General features: G+C 44.3%; 2 protein-coding genes across 2 annotated transcripts in view; one reads left to right on the top strand and one right to left on the bottom strand.

Moving 5' to 3' along the window:
* CLSTN3 (calsyntenin 3) overlaps window positions 1-24444 on the bottom strand; it is a 63191-nt gene that overhangs the window by 32621 nt on the left and 6126 nt on the right. The window lies entirely within an intron of this gene.
* Window positions 14812-24444, top strand: part of RBP5 (retinol binding protein 5) — a 37197-nt gene continuing 27564 nt past the window's right edge. Inside the window, exon 1 of the mRNA XM_063435206.1 lies at window positions 14812-14853. The gene's annotated coding sequence lies outside the window, so the exon portion shown is untranslated. The remainder of the gene's footprint in view (window positions 14854-24444) is intronic.

Raw genomic sequence — 24444 nt, 5'->3', positions numbered from 1 at the left:
AAATCTACGCCAAGATCCTAGCCACCAGGCTGGGTCACGTCCTGCCCAGGCTGGTCCACGCAGACCAGGTGGGCTTTGTGCCAACTAGGAAACTATATGAGAATACTAGACGTGCAGTGGACCTGATCTGGTGGGCTGGAAAAACTCGGACGCCTTCTCTCGTCCTATCGCTGGACGCGGAGAAGGCCTTCGACAGGATCCAATGGCACTACCTATTCGCCCTACAACGTCACATAGGCCTACCAGAAAACTACATCACAGCGATCAGAGCACTGTACACGAATCCACAGGCCCAAATAATCATCCCAGGAGCGATCCCAAAACCATTCATGTTAAGTAATGGCTGCCCTCTCTCGCCGCTCCTCTTTATACTAGCCCTAGAACCCCTCCTCTACAAGATTAGGGAACACCCAAACATAAAGGGATTGACAATAGCAACAGAGCAGTATAAAGTATCTGCGTACGTGGATGACGTCCTGCTCACACTCACGGACGTGGAGAACTCCCTCCCGAGCCTAGTCAGGCTGCTAGAAGATTTCGCCCAGGTAGCGGGCTATAAAATAAACATGGAAAAATCAGAAGCCATGCCACTGGGGTTGACGGCGGAGGACGCGGCGCTGATAGGGAGGACGGCACATATAAGACTAAACCACCAACATATAAAATACTTGGGGATCAGACTAAAAAAAGAGGTCTCACGACTATATGCGGAAAATTACACACCAATGATTAAAACACTGATAAAAGACTTAGAAAAATGGCATGAAAAGACGATCTCATGGATAGGTTGCCTTCACGCAATTAAAATGAATGTATTACCGAGGATGTTGTTCCTCTTCCAGGCATTGCCCACGAAAGTCACGAAAGGGGACCTCCAATCCCTACAAACCAACATAGACCAATTTATCTGGGCACACAAAAGACACAGGATAGCCCAACACGTACTATACCGACCAAAGGGACTAGGGGGACTGGGACTTCCCAATCTTCACCTGTATTACCTGTCAGCACAGCTAGCCCAAATAATAGAGTGGCACTCACCCCCAGATAGACGCAGATGGGCAGACCTGGAATCCCTAGTGATGGGAAGGGACCTTCCCCAGTATTGGATCTGGGTACCAAAAGCAGACAGACCACCCTTACTCACAGACTGCCCAGCTATACTCAATTCCATTAAAATATCTACAACAAACATTGGAAGGGGAGGACTGGAGGGATATATGGGAGGCGGCAGCCAAAGTCTCCATATGCGTAACACTTCAGGAACAGGCATATAAAACCCTCCTGAGGTGGTACGCCACCCCGGCCAAACTGTATAGAATGGGAAAAACCACTACAGATACATGCTGGAGGGGCTGCGGGGAGAGAGGATCATATATCCACATGTGGTGGACGTGTCCCAAAGTAGAGAGATTCTGGTCGGAAATAGAGTCATTAATGACAGTAGTCCTTTTTGTCTCCTATTTACAGAAACCATCAGTGCATACTTACAGGTTGCAAGTATATGCACCTGTGTGTTTTTCTATGCATTTTTATTGTGAGTTGACATCAGCTCCACATTTTATATACTTAAAGAGCACTTTAGGATGCATAAGAACACTTGAGGTGTTTTTCTTTGAAATTTTGCGCACTAGCACTTTTGTCATCCAGTACCCACACCTGTAAGTCCTGCAAGAAAATGCTTGATGTTATACTAGCTGTGATATCTGCGACAATGCAAATTAATATTGTGTGCCACGCTTTCTGATCTGTTTTACTGCTTGTCCTGTCTTAGCTGTTGTGGCAACAAAGGAATGTTTTGTAATTCTTTTTTATGACAAAATACAAATATAAAGACTGTGAAAAAATAAAATGGGCTTTGGCTGGATCTTCCAGCAGTACATTCATCTAAAACATACATCAAAATCCACACAAAAATTATTTACAGACTACAAAATCAAGATCCTGCCATGGCCATCCCAGTCTTCTAACTTGAACCCTATAGAAAACCGTTCGGTTGAACTTAAGAGGAGAGTCCACCAGTGTAGACCTTGAAATTTGAAGGATCTGGAGATATTCTGTATGGAGGAATGGCCTCAGATTCCATGCCATGTATTTTCCAACCTCATCAGGCATCTTGGCATAGGAAGGTAGCACAAAGTATTGATTAGAAGGGTGCCAATAATTGCACAACACATATATTTGCATATCAGACTGATCCCACCCAATAGGGCAGAACAGATCCAAAATGAAGACTGCCTCTCTCTTCACTGACATACAGCAACCACAGACAATAGTTTCAACCTTGTAAGGCATCATCAGTGAGGTATGGCCGATATCCCTCTAGGCATCGTGAACGAGGGGTCCACGTCTGGATTTTAGCTTTATTTGACCTTTGGGGTCCATTAAAATAAAGCAGAGTTCTGTAAGAATTACCTAGAACTCTGTCTGGCATTGGAAAGGCCTGCAAATGCGTGTACAATCATGAAACGCACACCAAGCAGCTTTTATTTTACCCTATTCATGTTTTTGATCGTCTACAACAAATTTATATTTGATAGATGATTAAAAAAAAGTCTGTCATCAGAAAAACGTTCTTATGCAGTATTTAAAAAAATGATTATACATTTTAAGATGTTTTTAAAATCAGTTAAGTATTTTTTAATTAACATGGAATAAAGGATTTCTAGATAATCTGGATGCCTTACGGTACAGATGGCGTTCAGCATAATCAGGCATTTCAAACAACCATTTCCTCTTCCTTAGAATCAAGACGTAGTTACAGATATCTTTACTACAAATTGTTAGATGAAAAATAATATGAATCTGTTGGGAATATAAATCTAAATTGGTTTATGGAAAGAAAATTTCAGGAGACCGGTTACCCTTTAAAGGGAGTATCTATGCAACTGTCACGGTAATATACCCCAACACGCAGGAATAGTCCAGATAGTCAAGAGACAAGAAACCAGGATTCGTCTTACCGGACCTTAGAATGGCCGGACTAGACGAGTACAAGAAAAGACAGAGTCCAGAACAAGCTGAGGTCAAGGGAACGGAGAGACAGCGTAAAGTAGAACAAGCCGAGGACTGGTACACAGAAGACAAACCAGCGGATAAACAAGCAAGGATAAAGAGAGAGCGGAGTCAGGAACAAAGCCAAGGTCAAGCACCAAAAAACCAACTGAACGATACAAGCACTAAAGGGAACTGGACAGAAACCACGATAGGGCAAGGTGCAAAGGAACAGGTGAGTATAAATACCCTAATGTTCACTTTGATTGGCCCCTGTCATATCCACGCCCCCAAAACGTGAGTGTATGGGGAACGTGGCATGACAGGGGCCAATGGGAGACTGATTCTAATTTTGTCTCCCACTGTCCCTTTAAGAGCGCGCCCGAGAAGCTCTTAGTGTCAGGCGGGACACGTAACCGCTTCTCGCGGTCACTGCCCGCCCGACTGATCTCGTCATTGGCTGAGCCGCGCGCGGCTCGTGCAGGAGCAGGACCGCGCGCGGCGAGAAGAGAGGACCGCGGCCGGCCCCTGGAGAGGGTAAGTACTGCTACAGCAACATAACCACTGATGTATATTGTAGTTGTTATAGTGCAATAGGCTATTGATGCAGTTTTTAAGTATTTTGATAATAACATATCTCTGACACCCAATGCATACCCACCTAGCTTGGGAAGTGATAATGTAAATGTTTGATTTTCTCATAATTAGTCCAAAACATTTCTCCGCTAATGTGTTTTAACACAACTGAACTGACATAGCTTCATAGCAAGGCAGACAGGGTTAACGGTGATTCAGCTCTGCCAAGAGGGTTAGCGGTGATTCAGTTCGGCCAAATCCTGCTTACCTACCCTATATAAATATCTCTGTCAGATAAAGATGTGTGTGTAGCTAATACCATGACTCTGTATGGTATCTTGCACGTATGTCCTAATCTTTGTTCCCAGAGCACAGAGTACTAACTTCTCCCCTCGGCAGTTATGAAGCAGCACTGTACACACTGAGCAGTACAGGCTCTTATACAGTGTAAGATGGGTTGCAATAATTTGCAGTCCTTCTGCACAGATATCGAGTGGAGTTTTCTATTTCTCTGCCAGGTGAGGACCAGTTACGAAGCAAGAAAAAAGTTAATTGAGTCTTGATTTATTAAATTTAATTTTACACTTCTAGTGGCCACTCCTCAGACGGCCACTAGAGGTGCTTCCTGGGGCTGTGCACAGTGTGCAGCACTGGCTTTCAGCTTCTCCACGCTCTGCATGAAGATGCTAAACTTTTCCCATAGACATGCATTGATTGAGGAGATACTGATTGGCCATGGCAGCATTTGGTTCCTATGGGAAAGCATCATGATTAGTTGAGATAATCAATTCTGATGATGTCAGCCAAGGAGGCAGCTCGAGGCGGAGCCAACACCAGCAGACCTGCGCAGCACTGGGAAGAAGGTGAGTTTTATTATATCTAAGGAGGTAAGGGGGGGGGGGGGAGCAAAATAGTGTTTTGAACACTGTAGAGTAAGGAATATATGATTGTGTTCATGACCCTTTACTGTTCCTTTAACTATAGACATCTGTTAATGCTTCCAGTATTGCCCCATCCCATGGTTCTGCCTCCTGAGATTGCCTCTTAAACAAAACCTTGTTTGTCAACTGAATAATTCAGATATGAAGATGGTGACAAATAAATCAGATATCCCTCATGGCACACCATGTACTCTGGCCAAATAATGAGGTGCTAACCCTACTAATGGGCTGCTCTCTATGTGGCAATGATTAAAAATGCATGAAAAGGCTTCACTCCACAACGAAGATAGCAAAATGTTAAAAAACTATATTATAGATAAATGCACAGCAGAAAAACAGAATAAATTATATCCCTATTCTGTTAGCTCCACAACACTACTCCCTTCCCTAGAAACAGCGAATATATGAAATTAAGTACTTGGTTTCCTAGGCAGCAGTTGAGCAGGCTTCAGTAAGTAGATAATTTAATCAATACGTTTACTAGCATAATCACTCACACAATTTGTATATTAACCTGAAGTGGAGTTCTAGACTCAAAGTTATTTATTAAATCTTAATTGCAAAATTAAAGCCAAACTAGCCGTGCTGCGACTATGGACGAGTGGAGAATTTTTTAAAAATCAGCTATTGCAGCCTTTTTCAAAGTGAATTTCAAATCTAAGCACAAAATAGACAACCAGGAACAAATTAGCTAAGTCGGCTAATCTGCCCTTAAACTTGAAATTACTTTTGAATTCACTTCGAATTCACAGTTTAGTAAATAACCATGAAAATTTTACAAGATTTCAGATCACTACAATTCAATGTTTACAGTAATTGTAGACTCCAAGTCAGAATTCAATGTGAGTTCTAATTTCAAGGTCAAAGTAGCCAAACTGTAAACATTCTTCTCTAAGTTGCTTTCATTTCAGCTACAGTGGCTTTAATTTAAAATTCACTTGGAATTAACACTTGAGTGAGTAACCCTGTTGGTGAATAAACGTATTTGATATGATTTGGTTTTAATTCCTTGAAAGGGATCTTAGTAACATAACATGATCTTAAAGTGAAACCGTTGCTATTTTTTTTCTTTTCTTTTCAAAACAAAATGTTTTCATAGTTGAGGTCAAAACAATATTTTCAAGAGGGGCGGAGCCTGGAGTCTGAACAGAGAGGTCGCCATTTTCCAGAGCTCCGGAGAAAAAACGGCAAAAACGACTAAAATACTCGGAACCCGAGGGGGCGTGGCCTGGCAGCCGACGAAGATGGCAGCCTAACAAGGGAGCTCCCGCGAATCCACACTAAATCCAGCACCGGCAAACAGCATCGCAACCGCTAAAAGGTACTCACATGCCCCACAAAGGTCCCAGAGCCACCCCACGCAAGAAAAAACAGGGGGGACCGCAAGAATCCTCTCCCACAGTGGCCGACATGTTCGCGGCCTCAAGATCCGCACAGGCCGCACAAGATGGCCGCCGGGCAGGCACACGAGGCTCCCACTCCCCATCCTCCAACACGGATAGGGGACAGCCTGAACAGAGTGAGGATACCGCCGCACAAATCTCGAAACAGCTTGCGGAGGTGAGAACCTATCTGGCGGGAGAGATCACCCGTAGCGCCCGAGATATCAAGGCCGAGATTCAGGCCCTAGGCGCCCGCACCGCTGTGCTGGAGCAACGCGTGGAAACCATAGTGCAAGGCCATAACGCAGTGATACAGCACTCCACGTCCCTAAACCTTTACATCAGCGACCTGGAAATGCAAGTGGAGGATTTATCAAACCGCACGAGGCGGAATAACCTCCGAGTCAGAGGATGGCCAGAAGCAACACAAGAGGGCCCCCTGGCACCAATCATGGAGGCATATTTCAGCAACCTCCTACCAGAAATCCCTAAGACCCAATGGACTATGGACCGGGCGCACAGAGCCCTGCGGGCCCGACGCTCGAACACAGATGTGCCACGAGACATCATTATATGCTTCCATTACTTCTCAACCAAAGAGGCCCTACTGCGGTATAATCGGCAACATGAACTCACATACAAAGGCAAATCCATCGCATTATACCAAGATCTGGCCCCAAGCACTTTGCAAAGAAGGAGAGAATGGAGGCCACTGACAGATATATTGCGGCAACATGAAATCCGCTTCACCTGGGGACACCCATTCAAAATAGTGGCCTTCACAGCTGGAAGAACAATAGCCTACACACCGGGAGGAGACCCGCACAAGTTCCTCAGGGACTTAGGAATCACGCCACCGCAAGACTTCGCCCTACCTGGGCCTACCCGACCGGCCCTTACACCCCTCCCGAGAGAGTGGTACACGATCGCAGCACAAGCGGACCGAGAGGACTGAGACCCGCAAACAGCCAGGCGCAAACTCAAAAGAGCGCCCACAAGACTTATTGCAGCAATTTTGACACTCTGGACAGTTAAGTTCTTCTGAGAGCAGACACCTGGACTCACACACCCCTTAAACCCCCGACAACCCTCTCCTCAATTTGATCAAGACCTTTGGATGGAACTGTCTCCAGTAAACCAAGGGGGAGATAGAGGAAGGAGAGAGCAGACGACCTCACTACAAGCTGCACAGCGGCACTGACACCAACAGCACCACAGACCACGAACACAGCCTGAATGGACTTACCGCAAGGGTGCTGTTTGCACTGGGAGTGATGCACTGAGACAGTTCAAATCCCATGTCATCACGACTCAATATATTACACCTTTAATGCATTTCACTACTACGGAGCCGGGATGGTCACCCGAACACAAGAGGGAGGGGGGAGGGGGGGTGACTCTCAGGCAAATATTGCACACAGGTAGGGGGACACTCCTAGACACGCTGAAACACTCCCAACTACACCTCACTCCACCATTCCACTAATACGCCTAACACACAGGGCTGAAATGTTTTCCTCATGCACTAATGAGAAACAAAGCTGGAGGGAGAACGGGAGGTCATACAGCAAGACACGCAACAATCCAGTAAACCTTAATTACACCCTCTATAGACTAACCCAGGAGGGTATGAAAGTTAGAGCAAACACTCACAGGGGAGGTCCCACAGGCCCCAGGGGCGACAACACGAAGATAGTTGTAACTCACACCACAGTGGATTAACGCGGGGCAATCACCGACTCCGAGAGGTGACTTTTTCTACGCCACTCGGAGGGGGTGAACACCCCCAATCTCATCTGGCACAGGTTAAGACCAGATGGTTAACAAATGTTTATGTTAATTGTTTAAGTGAATATATAATGCAAATGTTCTTTATTACTCAAGTTATCTTTCTTTTTCCTACTCTATTCTTTAAGACAAGTACCGATTCCTCAGCCGCTCTCGCTGCCTGGATGCTCCCTGCGACCCCGAGGAGGGGCCCCGTAAGCAACTCAGCGCACACCTCAGCCCATGGTTCCCGGAGGAAGGGGGACCCCGCCACACTCAATGCTCTGAATACATCTCCAAATGGCCCTTAAGGTACTATCATTAAATGTCAAAGGCCTTAACTCCCCCAACAAGCGTAGATTGCTGGTGAGGGACTTAAAAGCCAAAAAAAATCGACATAGCACTAATACAGGAGACACACCTCCCCAGGTCGGCGACCACTAGGTTGACGGACAGAAACTACACGACAGTTCACGAAGCACGAGCACTACGGAAACGGGCAGGAGTAGCAATACTCCTACACAAAAACTGTCCCCTAAACATTACCACCATTCAAGCTGACCCAGAGGGGAGATTTATATACATAGGGGGCACACTCTACACCACTAAAATACACATTATTAATGTTTATGCTCCCAACGAGCCAGACCAACAGTTCTGGGCGAGCCTGGAAATGCTGGTGGCGGGAACAGGGGGAGGGGTCCTCCTGGTAGGGGGTGACTTCAATGCTGTACCCAGCCCAGCAGCTGACAGAAGCGCGAAACCAGGCACCGTCAGATCACAGGGCAGAGGGAGCCAAGACAAGCAACTACACACATTCCTGACACACACAGGCCTCCTTGACGCCTGGCGGCTGCAACACCCAACCACAACAGACTACACGTTCTATTCAGCACCACACAACACCTACTCCAGAATAGACAACATATTTCTCAACGGAACAGGGATGGCCAAAACAATCCACACGGAAATTAATAACATCACATGGTCAGATCACGCAGACATCACACTCACACTCAGCAATTTGTGCTACAAATCCAACTGGTCGTGGAGGCTCAACAATAGCCTATTAAAGGATGACACAACACGAACAACCATCCAACACGCCATCACAGAATACTTTGACATCAACACTACCCCCGAGGTTAGCCCTACCACGGTGTGGGCAGCACATAAAACAGTAATACGTGGACACTTCATAAAACTGTCCACACAGAAAAAGAGGGCCAAAACGAAACAGCTACTTGACTTACAATCTGCCCTACGCAAAAAGGAGCAACAACACAAAACAAACCCAACAGACACACTCCTCAGGGAACTCAATGACATCAGACACTCAATCAGGGACACCACTCTGGAGACGGTCTCACGGTCTATTCTATGGTCAAAACGACTTTTCTATGAAAAGGCCAATAAGACAGATACACTCCTAGCAAGAGTCCTCCGCCCGAGACCGCAAGGCAAAATCATAACAAAAATACGCACAACAACAAACACACTAGTCAAAACTCCTGAAACTATAAACGAAGTGTTTACGTCCTACTTCTCCGACCTTTACAACCACTCCCCCCAACTCCAGACCACCAACACAACATATATGGCAAACGTGCGCCGCTTCCTCTCCGAACTCACTATTTCAAGGGTGAGCGGAGCCGAAGCCGATGATCTGCAGGCACCAATCACACAGATGGAGGTAGAGGCAGCAATAGCATCCCTAAAAGGCAACAAAGCACCAGGACCAGACGGCTATGACATTAGCTACTACAAACAATTCAAAGACGTATTAGCCCCACCCCTCACAACCCTCAGCAACCACTTTCTGCAGGGAGGGACACCCGATGGCGACATGGCAATGGCAAACGTTGTCCTTCTGCCAAAACCAGGGAAAGACGAGACACTGGCCCCGAGCTACAGGCCCATCTCATTAATCAACACCGACCTTAAAATATTCGCTAAAATCTTGGCATCCAGACTGACCCCCCTGCTCCCGCGCCTGATCCACCCGGACCAGGTGGGCTTTATGCCAGGCCGCCAACTATATGAAAACACACGCAGGGGAGTTAGCACGATCTGGCACATGGGGGCTTCCAAGGCGCCTTCTCTGGCACTCTCTTTAGATGCGGAGAAGGCGTTTGACAGAGTGCTATGGCCTTACTTGTTTGAACTACTCCAATTTCAAGGATTCCCAGAGGCCTTTGTCACAGCAATACGAGCACTATATACAGACTTAAAAGTGCAAATACTCATCTCAGGAGCCCGCAAGAGACCCTTCACGCTAGGGAACGGCACCAGACAGGGTTGCCCGCTGTCCCCATTACTCTTTGCTCTGACCCTAGAACCACTATTACAAGCCATTAGACAGCACCCAAACATACAGGGCATCGTAATACGAGACACACCATTCACAGTATCAGCCTATGCTGACGATGTCATGATAACGCTTCAGGAACCCATACAGTCTCTCCGACACCTCACACAAGTACTGGAGCGCTTTGGGACGATTGCGGGGTACAAAATAAACCACTCCAAATCCGTGGCCATGCCCTTCCACTTAGAACCCACGGACGTAGCCCGCATACATGACATGTATCACTTCAAGATAGCCACTGATGAATTCATGTATCTAGGGATACGACTGACAGCAAACACCTCCTCATTGTTTACCCGCAACTATACACCTCTGTTCCGAACTCTCCTTAAGGAACTAGAACAGTGGACAGACAGACCCATCTCATGGATGGGAAGAGTAAACTCTATAAAAATGAACGTATTACCGAGGATCTTGTTCCTCTTTCAGGCCCTCCCGATACAGGTAACCAGAGGGGACCTGATCGGCATCCAAAGAGCGATAGATGCCTTCATCTGGCATAATAAACGACCAAGGATAGCGCGCGCCCTCATGTATAGACCGAAACCTAGGGGGGGACTGGGACTGCCCAACATCTACGCCTACTACCTAGCTGCACAGCTGACACAGATAATACAGTGGCACACACCACCAGGAAAACGAAGATGGGTGGACCTGGAGTCACTGATGACAGGTCAGGACCTCCCACAATTTTTCATATGGGCACCCAAATCCCAAAGAGCCATGCTAAGAACCGCAAACCCAGCCATACTCAACTCCATTCAGATATGGGACCAAACTAAAACAAAATACACCCTCAGTACCCAATTATCCCCCATGACACCGATCCTTAGAAACAGGGCCTTCCCCCCGGGAATGAGGGCAGGTGACTACAAGGGGATAGAAGCCACAGGGCTCCAAAGATATACCCACCTATATATAAACCAACAAGTGGTCACATATGAACACCTAGCCACCAAAGCCACCTTACATACCAGAGACTACTTTAGGTACATGCAAATCAGAGACTTTGCACACAAACCCGACGTACGGAAAGCAGCCCTAACACCATTAACTTTCTACGAAAAACTATGCTACAACGAGACAACACAAACCAAACTCATCACGCTAATGTACAACCATCTCATAGGGGCCCCAGACAGAGAAGACGCACTGCGTTATACCAAACAGTGGGAAACCGACCTGGGGGAGACACTAGAGGGCACGGAATGGCAGGAGATATGGGAAGCATGCACCAAAACCACAATCTGCATAACACTCCAAGAGCAATCCTATAAAACACTACTTAGGTGGTACATGACACCGGTAAAACAGAAACACATGGGATTGAACCCCACAGATGACTGCTGGCATGGATGTGGGGGGAAAGGAACATATATTCATATGTGGTGGGAATGCCCAGAGGTAGCAAACTACTGGCGCAATATAGTAGAACTTAGCTCCCAAATCCTACAACGACGAATGGGAATGGACCCTTGGGCATGCCTACTCTCGAGACCCACTGAAGGCCTCCCCAGGCATGAACAAAGGCTACTCAATATGCTCTACCTAGCGGCCCGCAGAGCCTTGGCACAAAAATGGTCTTGTCCGGACCTCCCGAGTATATCCCTGGTCAAAACTAAAATGCGAGATAACTATATAATGGACAAATTAACTGCCCAGGTACGAAATTCAATGCCTAAATTCCAAAAAGTATGGGACCTATGGGAACAATACGACACCTAGGGGAGCAACCCGGGGAGCAGGGCAGCATCCACGCGGCTCAAAAAGCGGAAACCTAAAAACACGATTATTACCTACTATCACCCCATCACCCGGACGGGTGGCAGCGGCACCACCACCGGACGTGTGAGGGATCAAACTCGAAAAACACAAAGAAAACGCAACCTCAGCAACAACGGATATCTAGGTACTTGTCTCTTACTACTTTACTTTTACTTTCCTCTTAACTTTCTTTTACTGAATGCAAGCTCTAGTAACTCATAAACTGCAAATGAGGGAATAAATCACAACATCTACCAGCAGTAACAACTAAAGGGAAGCGGGTAAACGGTCACACACCCTCCGGGGCCAGAGACCGACATACTATTTCCCAACTCTACCCTCTAACTACATGCTATTGTACATAGTTGATTTTGCTTGCCAACAAAATAGAAAAAAACAGACGACGAAAATGTATACAGGAAAAGAAACGTATATAAAATGTATAATGTAACTCCAACCGCTGACACTCTGTAAAATTATACCAGCAAATGTGATATCATATGCATGAATGTAAAAGCTTATACGGTAAATCTCAAAATCGTCTGCTCAAAAATAAAGAATTTAAAAAAAAAAAAAATACTCGGAACCCGTCAAAAAACTCACCTCACACCGAGGGTACCGGCTTCAGCACAGCGTACTGAGCCCACAGATGCCCTTCTTTTCCACACCGGGCAGGAAAACCCGAAAACGAGGCGCCAAGGCCTACCCCGGGTGCGGACACGCGGCTGGACTTGCGTGGGGATTCAGCCCGCATTACACACCGGACTATCCCGACATAACTGAGGCAAGTGATATGGGGCGCAGGTCGCAAAAGCAGCCCCTACACGACACGAAAACACAGAGGGACATAAGCTTAATGCTGCAGACCCCACCATCCCCAGTGAACCTGACACCGCCGGCCTGTCCGATGGAGGGAGACAACGCAGGCAACCTCCCCTCTAATACTCACCTGGTAAAGGCACTACCAAGACCAGGAGACCGCACAGACCCTCTCCCCTACACTGCTCACCCTCAGGAGGCAACGCCGAAGACAAGTGACCACACTCCTGCCTCCAGAAGCGACATCCGTGAAATGCTTACGAGCTTACAGGACAACCTTAAAAGCATGTGGGAGAAGGATCTGGCAGTACTCACCGCAGAAGTACAATCTGTAACAGCCCGCACACTGGCAACAGAAACAGGCCTGGCGGACTTGAAGCAAGACCTGCAATCCCTTGGGGAAACTGTACTCACTCTGCAAACATCACAGGCCCTGAAAAACCTGCAACTGGAAGAGCTGCCCCACTTCGTCAGGCGCCTGGTGGCAACGATCCTGCCATCCAAGCAAGCCAAGCAATTTCAGTTTGATGGAGTATATAGGATTGCAAAATCGCCCAAGGCCCCCACCTCAGCACCATGAGATGTTATCCTGCGCTGTTGCACTATGACCGACAAACTGGGACTAATGGCAGCATTTCGAGGACAAACCCCCTTTGAGTTTGAAAATAGCCAACTTTCCCTATTCCAGGACTTGAGCAGAGACACTCTCATATGGCGCAAGACCATGAGGCCACTCACTGCAACCCTCCAGGAAGCAGGCATTAACTACCGGTGGGCGACGCCACAGACCTTATGGGTAACCAAAGAGGGAAAACACTACAAAATCTCGGACCCTGCAGAAGGACCGGCACTGCTAAACACATTGGGTCTAAAGAACCAGCGCACTAATGTACCTTCAAGCCACCGGCGAGGGCCAGCGAAGAGCGGAGAAGCTCCTGACAACGGGGAACTACAAGAAGAGACTACCTAACTGGAAACCTACTTCACTCAACCCCAGTTGAAAAACGGGACAATACAAGTTCTACAGGACATTCTCTCACACTGCCCAAACCCCAACCAAAAGAAAGGTTCCACACAATCCGGAGCTCGAACACCCCTCCTACCTCCCCCCCCCCCCGCCCCTGGGTTACAGGGGAATAGCAACCGATGGAGCCCAAATACCTCCCAAGCGGTCCCACACTCACTAATGCCTGACACTAGCAAAGTCACAATCAGACGGAACAGGTAGGCTGCCACCACAGGCTTCGCAATAGACATGTAAGGACCCACTTTAGCTAAACCCTCCTTGGCTCGGACCTAACATACACGACTAGACCACCCACGAATAGACCTCACCTAGCGAGTCACCACACGACGGAAGCCTACTCGACTATCTCATAGGTACACACGCTAAGCCCTGCTCCGCCCACGGAGAAATACCCCAGTATTATCGCCTGGCAGAGGGCACCGACGAACACCAGTCTCAATAGACTCGGTGCTTGAGGCATACCAATACGACCAGGCCAAGTCAGTGGTGACAACGTCTACTGAATGTCTCACACACTACTATTAGGTAGCGACTACACACCGTTAAAACCCAATAGCCCTGCTATAACAAAAACATGTGCCAAAATGTACCTTCAATATGCATCACCTGTAACATGTTATACTGTTGATTTTTTGATATGGCCATTGCGGCAAAAAGTTGTAAAACCAATACATTTTGCACGGAAAATAAAGAATTAAAAAAAAAATAACAACAACAATATTTTCAACAGATATTTTCATATATCGAATAAACATTAAAGACATATTCAATGAGCAGTATTTCAATGTGGAAGTGGCCATCTTTGAATAGCATTACAATTTGTATGTCCTTGGTCACAGTAACTGGCTGATATTAAAAAAAAGCCACAGATAGCATGTAATCTCAGCAGGCAATCAAGATCCGTGATTTCCAGGATGGTCCCATCTTTACGCCAAGGAATTCTGTGCGTTCTTATTCCCACGGATAGCTACAAATAGTTTTTTTCACCTTTCTATAATGATGACCAGCGCAAGGTGTAGGACGCTGTTAAAATATGTACTGTAGCGGCATAGACAATTTCTGGTGACAGAACCCGTGAACATGCATTGTTTGCTAATGGCATCTGTGGTGTATGTCAATCAAAACTTGACCTTCTATGAGTAAGTTAATTGAAAAATTTATTTGGGATTGTAGGCATTGCTGGAGCGGCTTCATATCCTTACCGTTGGTAGTCGGGTAAGAGATTATTATATATCCCTTTGTATAAAGATATTTATATAGCCCCACCATAATGTTAAATAAAGTGCAAGATCTCCCCAATAACATTAAATATATTAGATACATTGCTTGTTTGGTTTAGCTAAAGTTCAGGCTAAAATAATTGATTGTATCCATCATGTTCTCTACTTGTAGAGGATAAATTGATTAATTCTCTCAACAATACTAATTTAATTGTTGAGGTTTCCCACAATACTAAAGCATGCTAAAAGTCCACCATGTGACTGACTAGATTGTTTGTCCTTAGCACTGATTAAAATGCAAGATTTTCACCTGATTTTGGCTACATTGTTATTTTGTTGCCCCTCAATAATACAAGTTAGTTATAGTTGGTTATGTTGCTAGATTTTGCAAAATTACTGTCACATGGTTAACATTTTCTCTTCATAGAAAGATACATTGATAGATTTTCACAATAATAAATATTTATATTAGATGTTCCTGAAAATATCCAATGAAATGATTTTCTCAATAGTATATGATACGTAGTTCAATTTACCCAATATTTATGCACATTTTTTATGCACATAAAATTTTACTCAATACATTTTTATATTTTTATATTTTCCATAAAAAAATTACTTACTACTAGATTCTGTCCATAATAGTATTATGTTTTAAAATGATTTAAATATGTTTAATATACCACATTATAATGGATACAGTGTTAGCTTTTACCAATAATTCTGAGTGAATTTGATTTTCCTCAATAACTGTGGCCCCAATTTGATATTTGGATACATTGATACAATTATTTTTTCTAAATAATAAAATATAAAAAAATATATTATATTTTAAAAATATTAAAATAAACATATTAAAATATTTTTTCTAAATCCTTTAAAAAGTTTATCAAAGTTTAAAGGGACACTATAGTCACCCAGACCACTTCAGCTCAATGAAGTGGTCTGAGTGCCAGGTCCCTCAGGTTTTAACCCTTCAAATGCAAACATAGCAGTTTCAGAGAAACTGCTATGTTTACATTTGGGGTTAATCCAGCCTCTAGTGGATGTCTTCTGGACAGAGGCGCATCTGCGACGCTGGAGGCACATTTCGCTTCCATCACGCAGAGGGGAACTGACATCGGCGGGGGAGGAGAAGTCACCAGCGCCGAGGGAGCCCGGTGCTGGATAAAGGTAAGCTGCTGAAGGGGTTTGTTTTCCTGACACTATAGTGATGCTTTAACAAAAATATAAAATCATTTGAAAAGCTTATGCAAAAATATTAAATCTGGGCCTATGTTTGGTATATTCACATATTCTTTACACACACGAATAAACAACAAGTTTTTAACACAAACAATATAATGCGCAGTAAGACACAATTAAATATATTTAAGGAAAATAAAAACCCATGTCCAGAAATATACACGTACAGGTACTTTGTAAGCGTAGTCTAGTGATAACAAGTAATAACCAATACATTATTTTTAATTATTATTATTATTTTTAAGGAGTGATACAAAGGTGATCAAAATCTCAGGCTAGGATTTATCGATTTTCACCATCCACGTGAAATTATTTGAGTGGTTATTAAGGGATAATATTTAGGCATATCATTTTAAAACAGTGCTTTCAATATGAATAGGAATTAACAGGTTTTTATGCAGGACTGATGATATCAAATGAACAATTCTTTTTTGGGAACAGAAAACAGCATGGGACATAATGTGTAGATCAGGTTGTTCCACTAAATATGATCACTTGGTTTATGTAACAGCAGTTGATATTTCCTCGCAAAGAGGTTCGCTTTAATTTGTAAATCTGCAATCTCTAAATTGTTTTAAAAAATAGTTTAGATAGATAAAACCTCATGTTTTACTGAAATTTAAAACTGGTTTAAAGATAGAGTGAAGTGAGTTTTTATTGAAAAATTCTGAAGTTGTGCCAAATTTGTAATTTGAAATTTACTAAGAATTCAAAACATTCTAACTTTAGTAAATATCCCTTATGGTCTTAACATTGTGCCTAAACCATAATTACATTGTTAACCCCTTAAGGACTGAGCCAAATGTACACGTTGTGAACAAAACAAAACGTAAACAAAACCTGGCATTTGCGCAATATGTCTGTCCAACCGTAATTCACCTCTTTCATATTAAATGCACCCCCCCTTATTATATATAATTTTATTCAGGGGAAACAGGGCTTACATTTAATATCAAAGATTTAGCTATGAAACATAATTTAATATGAAAAAAATGGGAGAAAATAAGAAATGTTGTTATTTTTTTAGTTCTACATGACATTTTAACTGTCAATGTCATAATACTGTTTGCTTTTACTGCAATAAAATACACATATTTGTATTCAGCAAAGTCTCACGTGTAAAACAGTACCCCCTATGTACAGGTTTTATGGTGTTTTTGGAAGTTACAGGGTCAAATATAGCACGTTACATTTGAAATTGAAATTTGCCAGATTGGTTACGTTGCCTTTGGGACTGTATAGTAGCCCAGGAATAAAATTTACACCCATAATGGCATACCATTTGCAATAGTAGACAACCCAAGTTATTGCAAATGGGGTATGTCCAGTCTTTTCTAGTAGCCATTTGGTCACAAACACTGGCCAAAGTTAGCGTTAGTATTTGTTTGTGTGTGAAAAATGCAAAAAACGCCAATTTTGGCCAGTGTTTGTGACTAAGTGGCTACTAAAAAAGACTGGACATACCCTGTTTGCAAATGGTATGCCATCATAGGGGTAATTTTCATTCTTGGGCTACCATAGGGTCTCAAAGGCAATGTAACCAATCTGGCGAATTTTAATGTAAAAAAAATGAAACACAAGCCTTATATTTGACGCTGTAACTTTTTAAAACACCATAAAACCTGTACATGAGGGGTACTGTTGTACTCAGGAGACTTCACTGAACACAAATATTTGTGTTTCAAAACAGTAAAAAGTATCACAGCAATAATATCGTCCGTGTAAGTGCTGTTTGTGTGTGAAAAATGCAAAAAACTTCACTTTTACTGGCGATATTATCGTTGTAATACATTTTACTGTTTTGAAACACTAATATTTGTGTTCAGCGAAGTTTCCCGAGTAGAACAGTACCCCCCATGTGCAGGTTATATGGTGTCTTGGAAAGTTATAGGGTTAAATATAGTGCTAGCAAATTAAATTCCCTTTACTTTCAGCATGGGTTGTCAGGCAGGTCCCGCTAATTGTAATTAATTAAGATACCTAATTATGTAAAAATATTACATAAATATATGTGTAGAATTAATATATGTATATATTTGTGCTCGGAATTTAAATACGTAATGGATAGTAACTGTGAGCAAAGTTGGTTGTGGTGTGCCGAAACCAACGTACGAGTGGGCCTGTAAATAAAAGAGGGCCCACCAAGGAGAATGTAATTATAACAGGGTGTAGGTGGGTGGGAACAATCAGCTGAAAGGCAGAGGTGAGTAGGGGCTGGGAGTTTAAGTAGGGGACTTACTCCTCCCACAAATTCAGGCCTCCACAAGTTCAGGCCTTTTAACTTGTGCTCGGAATTTAAATACGTAATGGATAGTAACTGTGAGCAAAGTTGGTTGTGGTGTGCCGAAACCAACGTACGAGTGGGCCTGTAAATAAAAGAGGGCAAAAAGATAAATTCGAGAAATACACACTTTATTGCATTTTTTACAAAACCAAGTTGCTGAAAGCTTGGCGAAGCTCTTTCTCCGGCTGTGGAATATATGCAGTATATATGGAGGATTTCCACCGCCCCAGTCTCTTGATGATATGGACCGGTGTGTTAGTGCTAGAGGCTGCAGAGGTGGCTCTTATACGGAAGGAGTGCCTAGAGAATGCAATCGGGTTGTGTCCGAGCTTAGATAACAGAATTCTGATATGAACCATCAATTTTGCTGTGGTTAACGGGTGCCCTTGTAGTGTTAAGAGCGGAGAGTCCAGTAGGTGACCGTGCAGAGTTGACCGTAGGTGGTCTAGTACTTTTACCGGACACCAGGCATTATCAGTAGGGAAGAGAGGAATTATAGTAGGGTGTAGTGACCGGTTGGTTTTAGTTGTAGGGATCGAAAGTTGGTAGTGATCCTCTATTTTAGTGAGGTGTGATATTTTAAGTCTTAGCTTCGTATCTCCTTGACAAATTACGGTGAACTCTCTAGGTCTGAGAAAACCGTAGAAAGCGAGATATAAAGCAGATTTGATCACCGTATTTGTGCCGATGTCGAATGGGGCTGTGTCAAGGAGATTGCTAAGTGACCTGAAGATAGGCCCATCTATAGGTAATCTAATGGTAGAGAGTGGAGGTGAAACCTTTGATATTCCTTTCAAAACCTTTTTGACGCGGTATGAAGACAGGAAAGGTGTGTTAGGAAAAAAAAAGGTGAAGCTGTGGTGCTGGACCCCCGTGAGATATAGTTTAATGGTGTTGTGAGATAGTTTAAGGTGTAGGTGGAAAAAAAGAGGCAAAAGCCACCATGGTTTGAATAGAGAAGTCACCTTGTAAACCGAACTCTGCTGTGAATTTATTAAATATATTAAGAGCCCTATTGTAAGTGATAGCCGTGTTTGGTGATAATGCTTGGTGAGTGAGTGCTCTAGCGTGGTTCAAGAGTGTGCTTAATCCAGGATTAGATCGTGGAACCGTGGTGTCCTGGATGGTTGTAGGTGAGCCGTTGGGAGTGCCTGAGAAAATGCCTGAAATTGAGAACGAGAAAGAGTGTCAGCGGCCGTGTTGTGAATACCCGGGATGTGAAAACAAACTAAGTGAAACTGGCCGGATGCTGCCAACCAGGTCAGCTTGCGAATCAGCCGCATGATGGTCAGGGAAGATGATCGCCCTTTGTTCACGATTTCACAAGCTGCCGAGTTATCAGAGTAGCATTTGACTGCCTTGCCAGACCAGAGATGACCCCAGGTGTGTGCGGCCGCCACAATGGGATAAATTTCAAATAGTGCTGAGGTCTCTCTGAATCCTGGCAAGGCATCCGTATCAGTGGGCCAATGGCCCCTGAACCAGTGGTTCCCAAAAATGGCAGCAAAACCGGTATTGGCTGCTGCGTCTGTGTGGATGATGGGTGAAGAGGTGGAGAGAGGGGGAATAAACATGGAGATTCCATTCCAGTCCTTCAAAAACTTCCCCCACATAGCTAAGTCAGCCTTGGCGTGGGGGTCCAAAGAAACTGTGCCAGAGTCCGGAACTCCGTGCAGCAGGCAAAGGAGTCTGGATATGAAAGACCTTCCCTACGGAATGATGCGCATCGCAAAGTTCAGGGATCCGAGAAGGGACTGAAGTTCTTTTCTAGTGCAAACATCATTCCGCAGGAACAAGTCATCTCCCCTCTCAAACGTGACAGTTTGTCGTGGGGGAGGCTAGCTCTGAGGTTAACCGAGTCCAGTTCTATCCCCAGAAAGGTCAATTTAGTTGTGGGGCCTATAGTTTTGGCTGTGGACAAAGGGACTCCAAGTGTGGAAAATAGTGCAGTAGTGCTTCTGATTGCTGTGGGTGAAGGTGACCCTGGCTCTATTAGTAAAAAGTCGTCGAGGTAGTGGATAACGGAGTGACACCTGGTGACGTTCAGAAGCAGCCAGCATAGTGACTCTGCGAAAATGTCGAACAGTTTGGGGCTGCTTCGAGAACCGAAAGTGAGTCGTGTAGAGAAGTAATATTTCCCTCGCCATTTAACACCGTGTAAGTGCCAGAGTGAGGGGTGCATGGGTAGTAATTTAAACGCGTTTGTGATGTCCGTTTTGCTAAGCCAGGCTCGATTACCAGACGATATGATGGACTGTATGGCGTCGTCGATGGTTACGTACTGAAGTGAGAATTTGTCTGCTGGAATGAGTGCGTTTATGCTTGGAACAAAAGAGGAGTGCGGTGCCGATAAATCAATAATTAGACTTTTTTTTTTTTTTTTTATTAGAATATTTGTGAATAGCAATACCAATGGGGTTAGTGTGCCAGGAGGAGAATGGTGAAGAGGTGAAGGGGCCGATCATGAAACCGTTGGTGATTTCAGAGGCAATGAGAGTGTCTATGGAGACTGGGTCTAAACGTGCTGACTGGAGATTAGGGCATTCTAGTGTACCTGGGGGAATGGCTACAATACCCGTGAGAAACCCTTTAGTGAACCCTGTGGTGAGATAATCCACCAGATGATTAAGCCTGGGATCCCTTGTCTTGAGCACCACAGAGATATCACCATAATTGAATGCCTTGTTCTCAAGTACATCCTGTGAGGCTATGAGCAAGGACACCAGACACACATCCTTCCCGTCTAGGATATCTTTCCTGATAGAGTCAGGGACGGAGTGTGCTGGTGACTCAAATGGTGTAATGGCTGTGCCCGGTGCTGGAGGGGGGAGTATAGGAGGGTATGTTGGTATAGTAGGTACAGCCGTGAAAGCGACTGGGACTACCGTGGTAGTACCTGGGGAGGAGATGGCGCTTTCCACCTTAGATAGCCTGCTATTGAGGGTCTGTAGATTGGCCAAGATCTCTGCCAGGGTATCCTGGGTGGCCGTGCTGTTGCTTGGTGGTTGTCCTTGAGAGCTAGTCCCTGGCCTGGGCTCGGGGGCTTGGTGAGTAAGTAGCCTATAAAGTTCAGCCTTCCTAGCTGTGGCCGGAAAGGGGATTCCCCTGAGCCTAAGCTCGGCCGTAATTTTGGGAATAGTCCATGCTCTCAAGGACGTGGGGGTTGAAAGAGTGAGTGATTCGCCTGGAGACCCGGGTCTGGTAGGCGTGAATGGAGTTTCTTCTGTCAATTCTTTGGTTGGAATAGGTTCTTGGGACATTCTAAAAGGAATGATTATGTGAAAGATATATTAGAAGGGGCGTAAGGTAAGTAGGCGGGGTATGTGGGGTGGTGTATATGGAAGAACTGGACTGTAATGCTAGATGCCAAAGCGAAAAACTTAACTGTTGAATGTTTGGATAGGTGAGGCCCTGCTAATGCCAAGTGGCGGTGAGAGGCTCTACCTATGATTTGGCTTATGACGTAGTTGCCACAGACGTGGTGGCGGGATGTTGGCCTCTCGGTGACAGTAGAGAGAAATCAAAACGTGTGGCCGTGACAGGTGAGGCCCTGACTAGCGCCCTGTAGTAGGGCATGCGAGGCTTGTAACTATGATTTGGGCGTGGGGCCGTACCTCCGTGTTGAGGTGGGGGGGGGATGGAAGGCCTCGCTGGGACGAGTTTTCTGATAGGGTGCGCTAAGGCATTAGCCTAGACCCTGTAGCCAGTTCGATTGTATATTTAAGGATAAGGTGAGAGGACTGGAATGTTGTGTAGATACTAACCTTGACTTCTTGCGAATGGTATCTGGAACCTTCTGGTGGTAATAAGTGTGGTAAGTCTCGTCTTATGCGGTCCTTGAGGAAGAGTCCTGAGGCTTTAAGACAGATGTTGACGTATTTATGCGTATCGTGGTGGCGTATGATTTGAATTGGGAGTAGGTTGTTTGTTAGGGGCGCAACGTGAGATCCTGCATTGAGGGATCTGGAAGGTTTAAGTGTGTGACTGGGCTGAAATAGATATTTGTGAGAAGGCTGGATGAGGCCGTGGGGTGACGATTGGACGTATTTGGGTATAGACGTAAGTACCTGAAGGTATGGCTGAGTACCGGGTCAGGTTTTGGTGTTTTCCGGAGCCTGATGGCTGTATGACCGTATGTCTGAGTAGAAATAATAGTAAAGAATTAACGTACCGTGGGCGTAAGCCTGTGGAAAAGTAGTAATGAACTTGAGACCGTGATAGGTTTTATATGAGCTGTATTAACAAACGAGTTGTGAACTATACCTTGGTTTGACATAAAGAAATTACGTTATGCGAAACGGTTTAACTGTGTAGAACCGGGGGAAGCCTAGAATAATACTGGAGCTAAGGGTTAACCGAAGAAAAATTCCATAGTTAACGACAGGTGTGGAGGTAAGTAATAAAACCCAATATGTAAACATTTTAGGCCTATGGCTTTATAATGCAAAGTGATAAAATACAATACCTGTTCCTGTAATAAAAGACCTTGAAATAAACAACTTTAGCGCAGAAAAAGCGAGAAACCGATGCAGTCTGTAAAGCCAAAAATATGTGACAGCGTGATTATATGGAAAATGAATAGTACAGACGTTTATGTGCCGGATATTGTGTTTATAAACAGTATTTATTAGTATATGTGACAAAATTAAGTGTTTAATAGGTAAATATGTGTTGTGGCAAGGTCATAGAGGCTTTCTATGTTAGTAATAGATTGGAGTGCTCTATTCCCAGCATGATGGGGTTAATTGGTGGGAGTCACCCCTTGAATGTTATATACCAGGTGAATGTAATTAACCAGCACTAGGGTTTTAAAAGGTTAGCCTCTGAAGATATCAGAGAGTCTAACAGCTGGGAGAGAGGAGGCAGTTAAGCCTGAGACAAAGGTACTGTGTGAAACCTGCTTAAAGTGCTGTATTTCATTTTGTTTAAAACTGGGAACTAGATTAGCTGGCCAGTTGGATAGTTAGTAACACTGTTGTTTAGTAAGTCTCCAAGTTGGAGTAGGATTTATTTTCTTTTTGTTTTATTTTGTGGGAGAGCACAACCTTGTATATATTGTGGAAAGTGACAATAAACTGCAGTACTATTTTATCCTGACTGTTGCATTTGAAGTTTGTGACGAGCCTGGCCATCCTGCCACAGTGTGTAGAAACCGTACGTTTATGATAGACGTGGATATTTTAAAAAGTAGTAAAACAAATTAACGGGTTAACATAGAAAGAAAATCACAAGGCAGATTTTTAAACAAGCTAATTATATCCCCAAACTGACAAAAAAGGTATCAGTAGCAATATGACCGAACAGGGAATATACGTAAAGAAAAGTAGAATTCGTGAAATAGAACTTAGTGCATACTGTAGCCTATTTGAATAAGAACTAGCCGAATATGGATTTAGAGCAAGGTGTTTTTGTGTTTTAATCGTACGAAATAGATTGGTCCTGGGTGACCAAACGGAAATAAGAGAATGCCCGTAATAATATTACTGTGTATATAAATAATAATAGATTCGGTAGCTTCCGTACGAATATGTAAAAGCAGTGATAAAGTGCCGAGCGTTCGTCTGTTTTGGCGTGAACACTGAAATCTGTTAAAAAAGCGTGTATTTGTACGAATATGATAGAGGGAGCCTACCCCTACGTTTTTAGGCCCGAACGGCGGGAAATAGCGGGGCGCTATTTCCTACGCCTAACTTACGTGAACGTGCCGGTCTCGTGACCGGAAACCGGGTACCTTGACCGGGAACCGAGTGGAAGGCCTCAAACGGGCGGAGGACTGGTCAGGACGTCTGACTGCTGGAAACAGGAAAAAATTCTGGAGGGAAGCTGGACAGGAAGTGCTGGTTGCTATGGGGACAAAACAATCAGCTGAAAGGCAGAGGTGAGTAGGGGCTGGGAGTTTAAGTAGGGGACTTACTCCTCCCACAAATTCAGGCCTCCACAAGTTCAGGCCTTTTAACATATACGTATGTGTACATATATGTATATATTTATAATTTTTTACAAATATTTTTATTTATATATAGGTAAATATATAGTGATATATACGTATATATTTAG

Source organism: Pelobates fuscus, chromosome 10 (genome assembly GCF_036172605.1).
Source record: "Pelobates fuscus isolate aPelFus1 chromosome 10, aPelFus1.pri, whole genome shotgun sequence".
NCBI classification, from domain to species: domain Eukaryota; kingdom Metazoa; phylum Chordata; class Amphibia; order Anura; family Pelobatidae; genus Pelobates; species Pelobates fuscus.
This window is presented reverse-complemented; position numbering and strand designations above follow the sequence as displayed.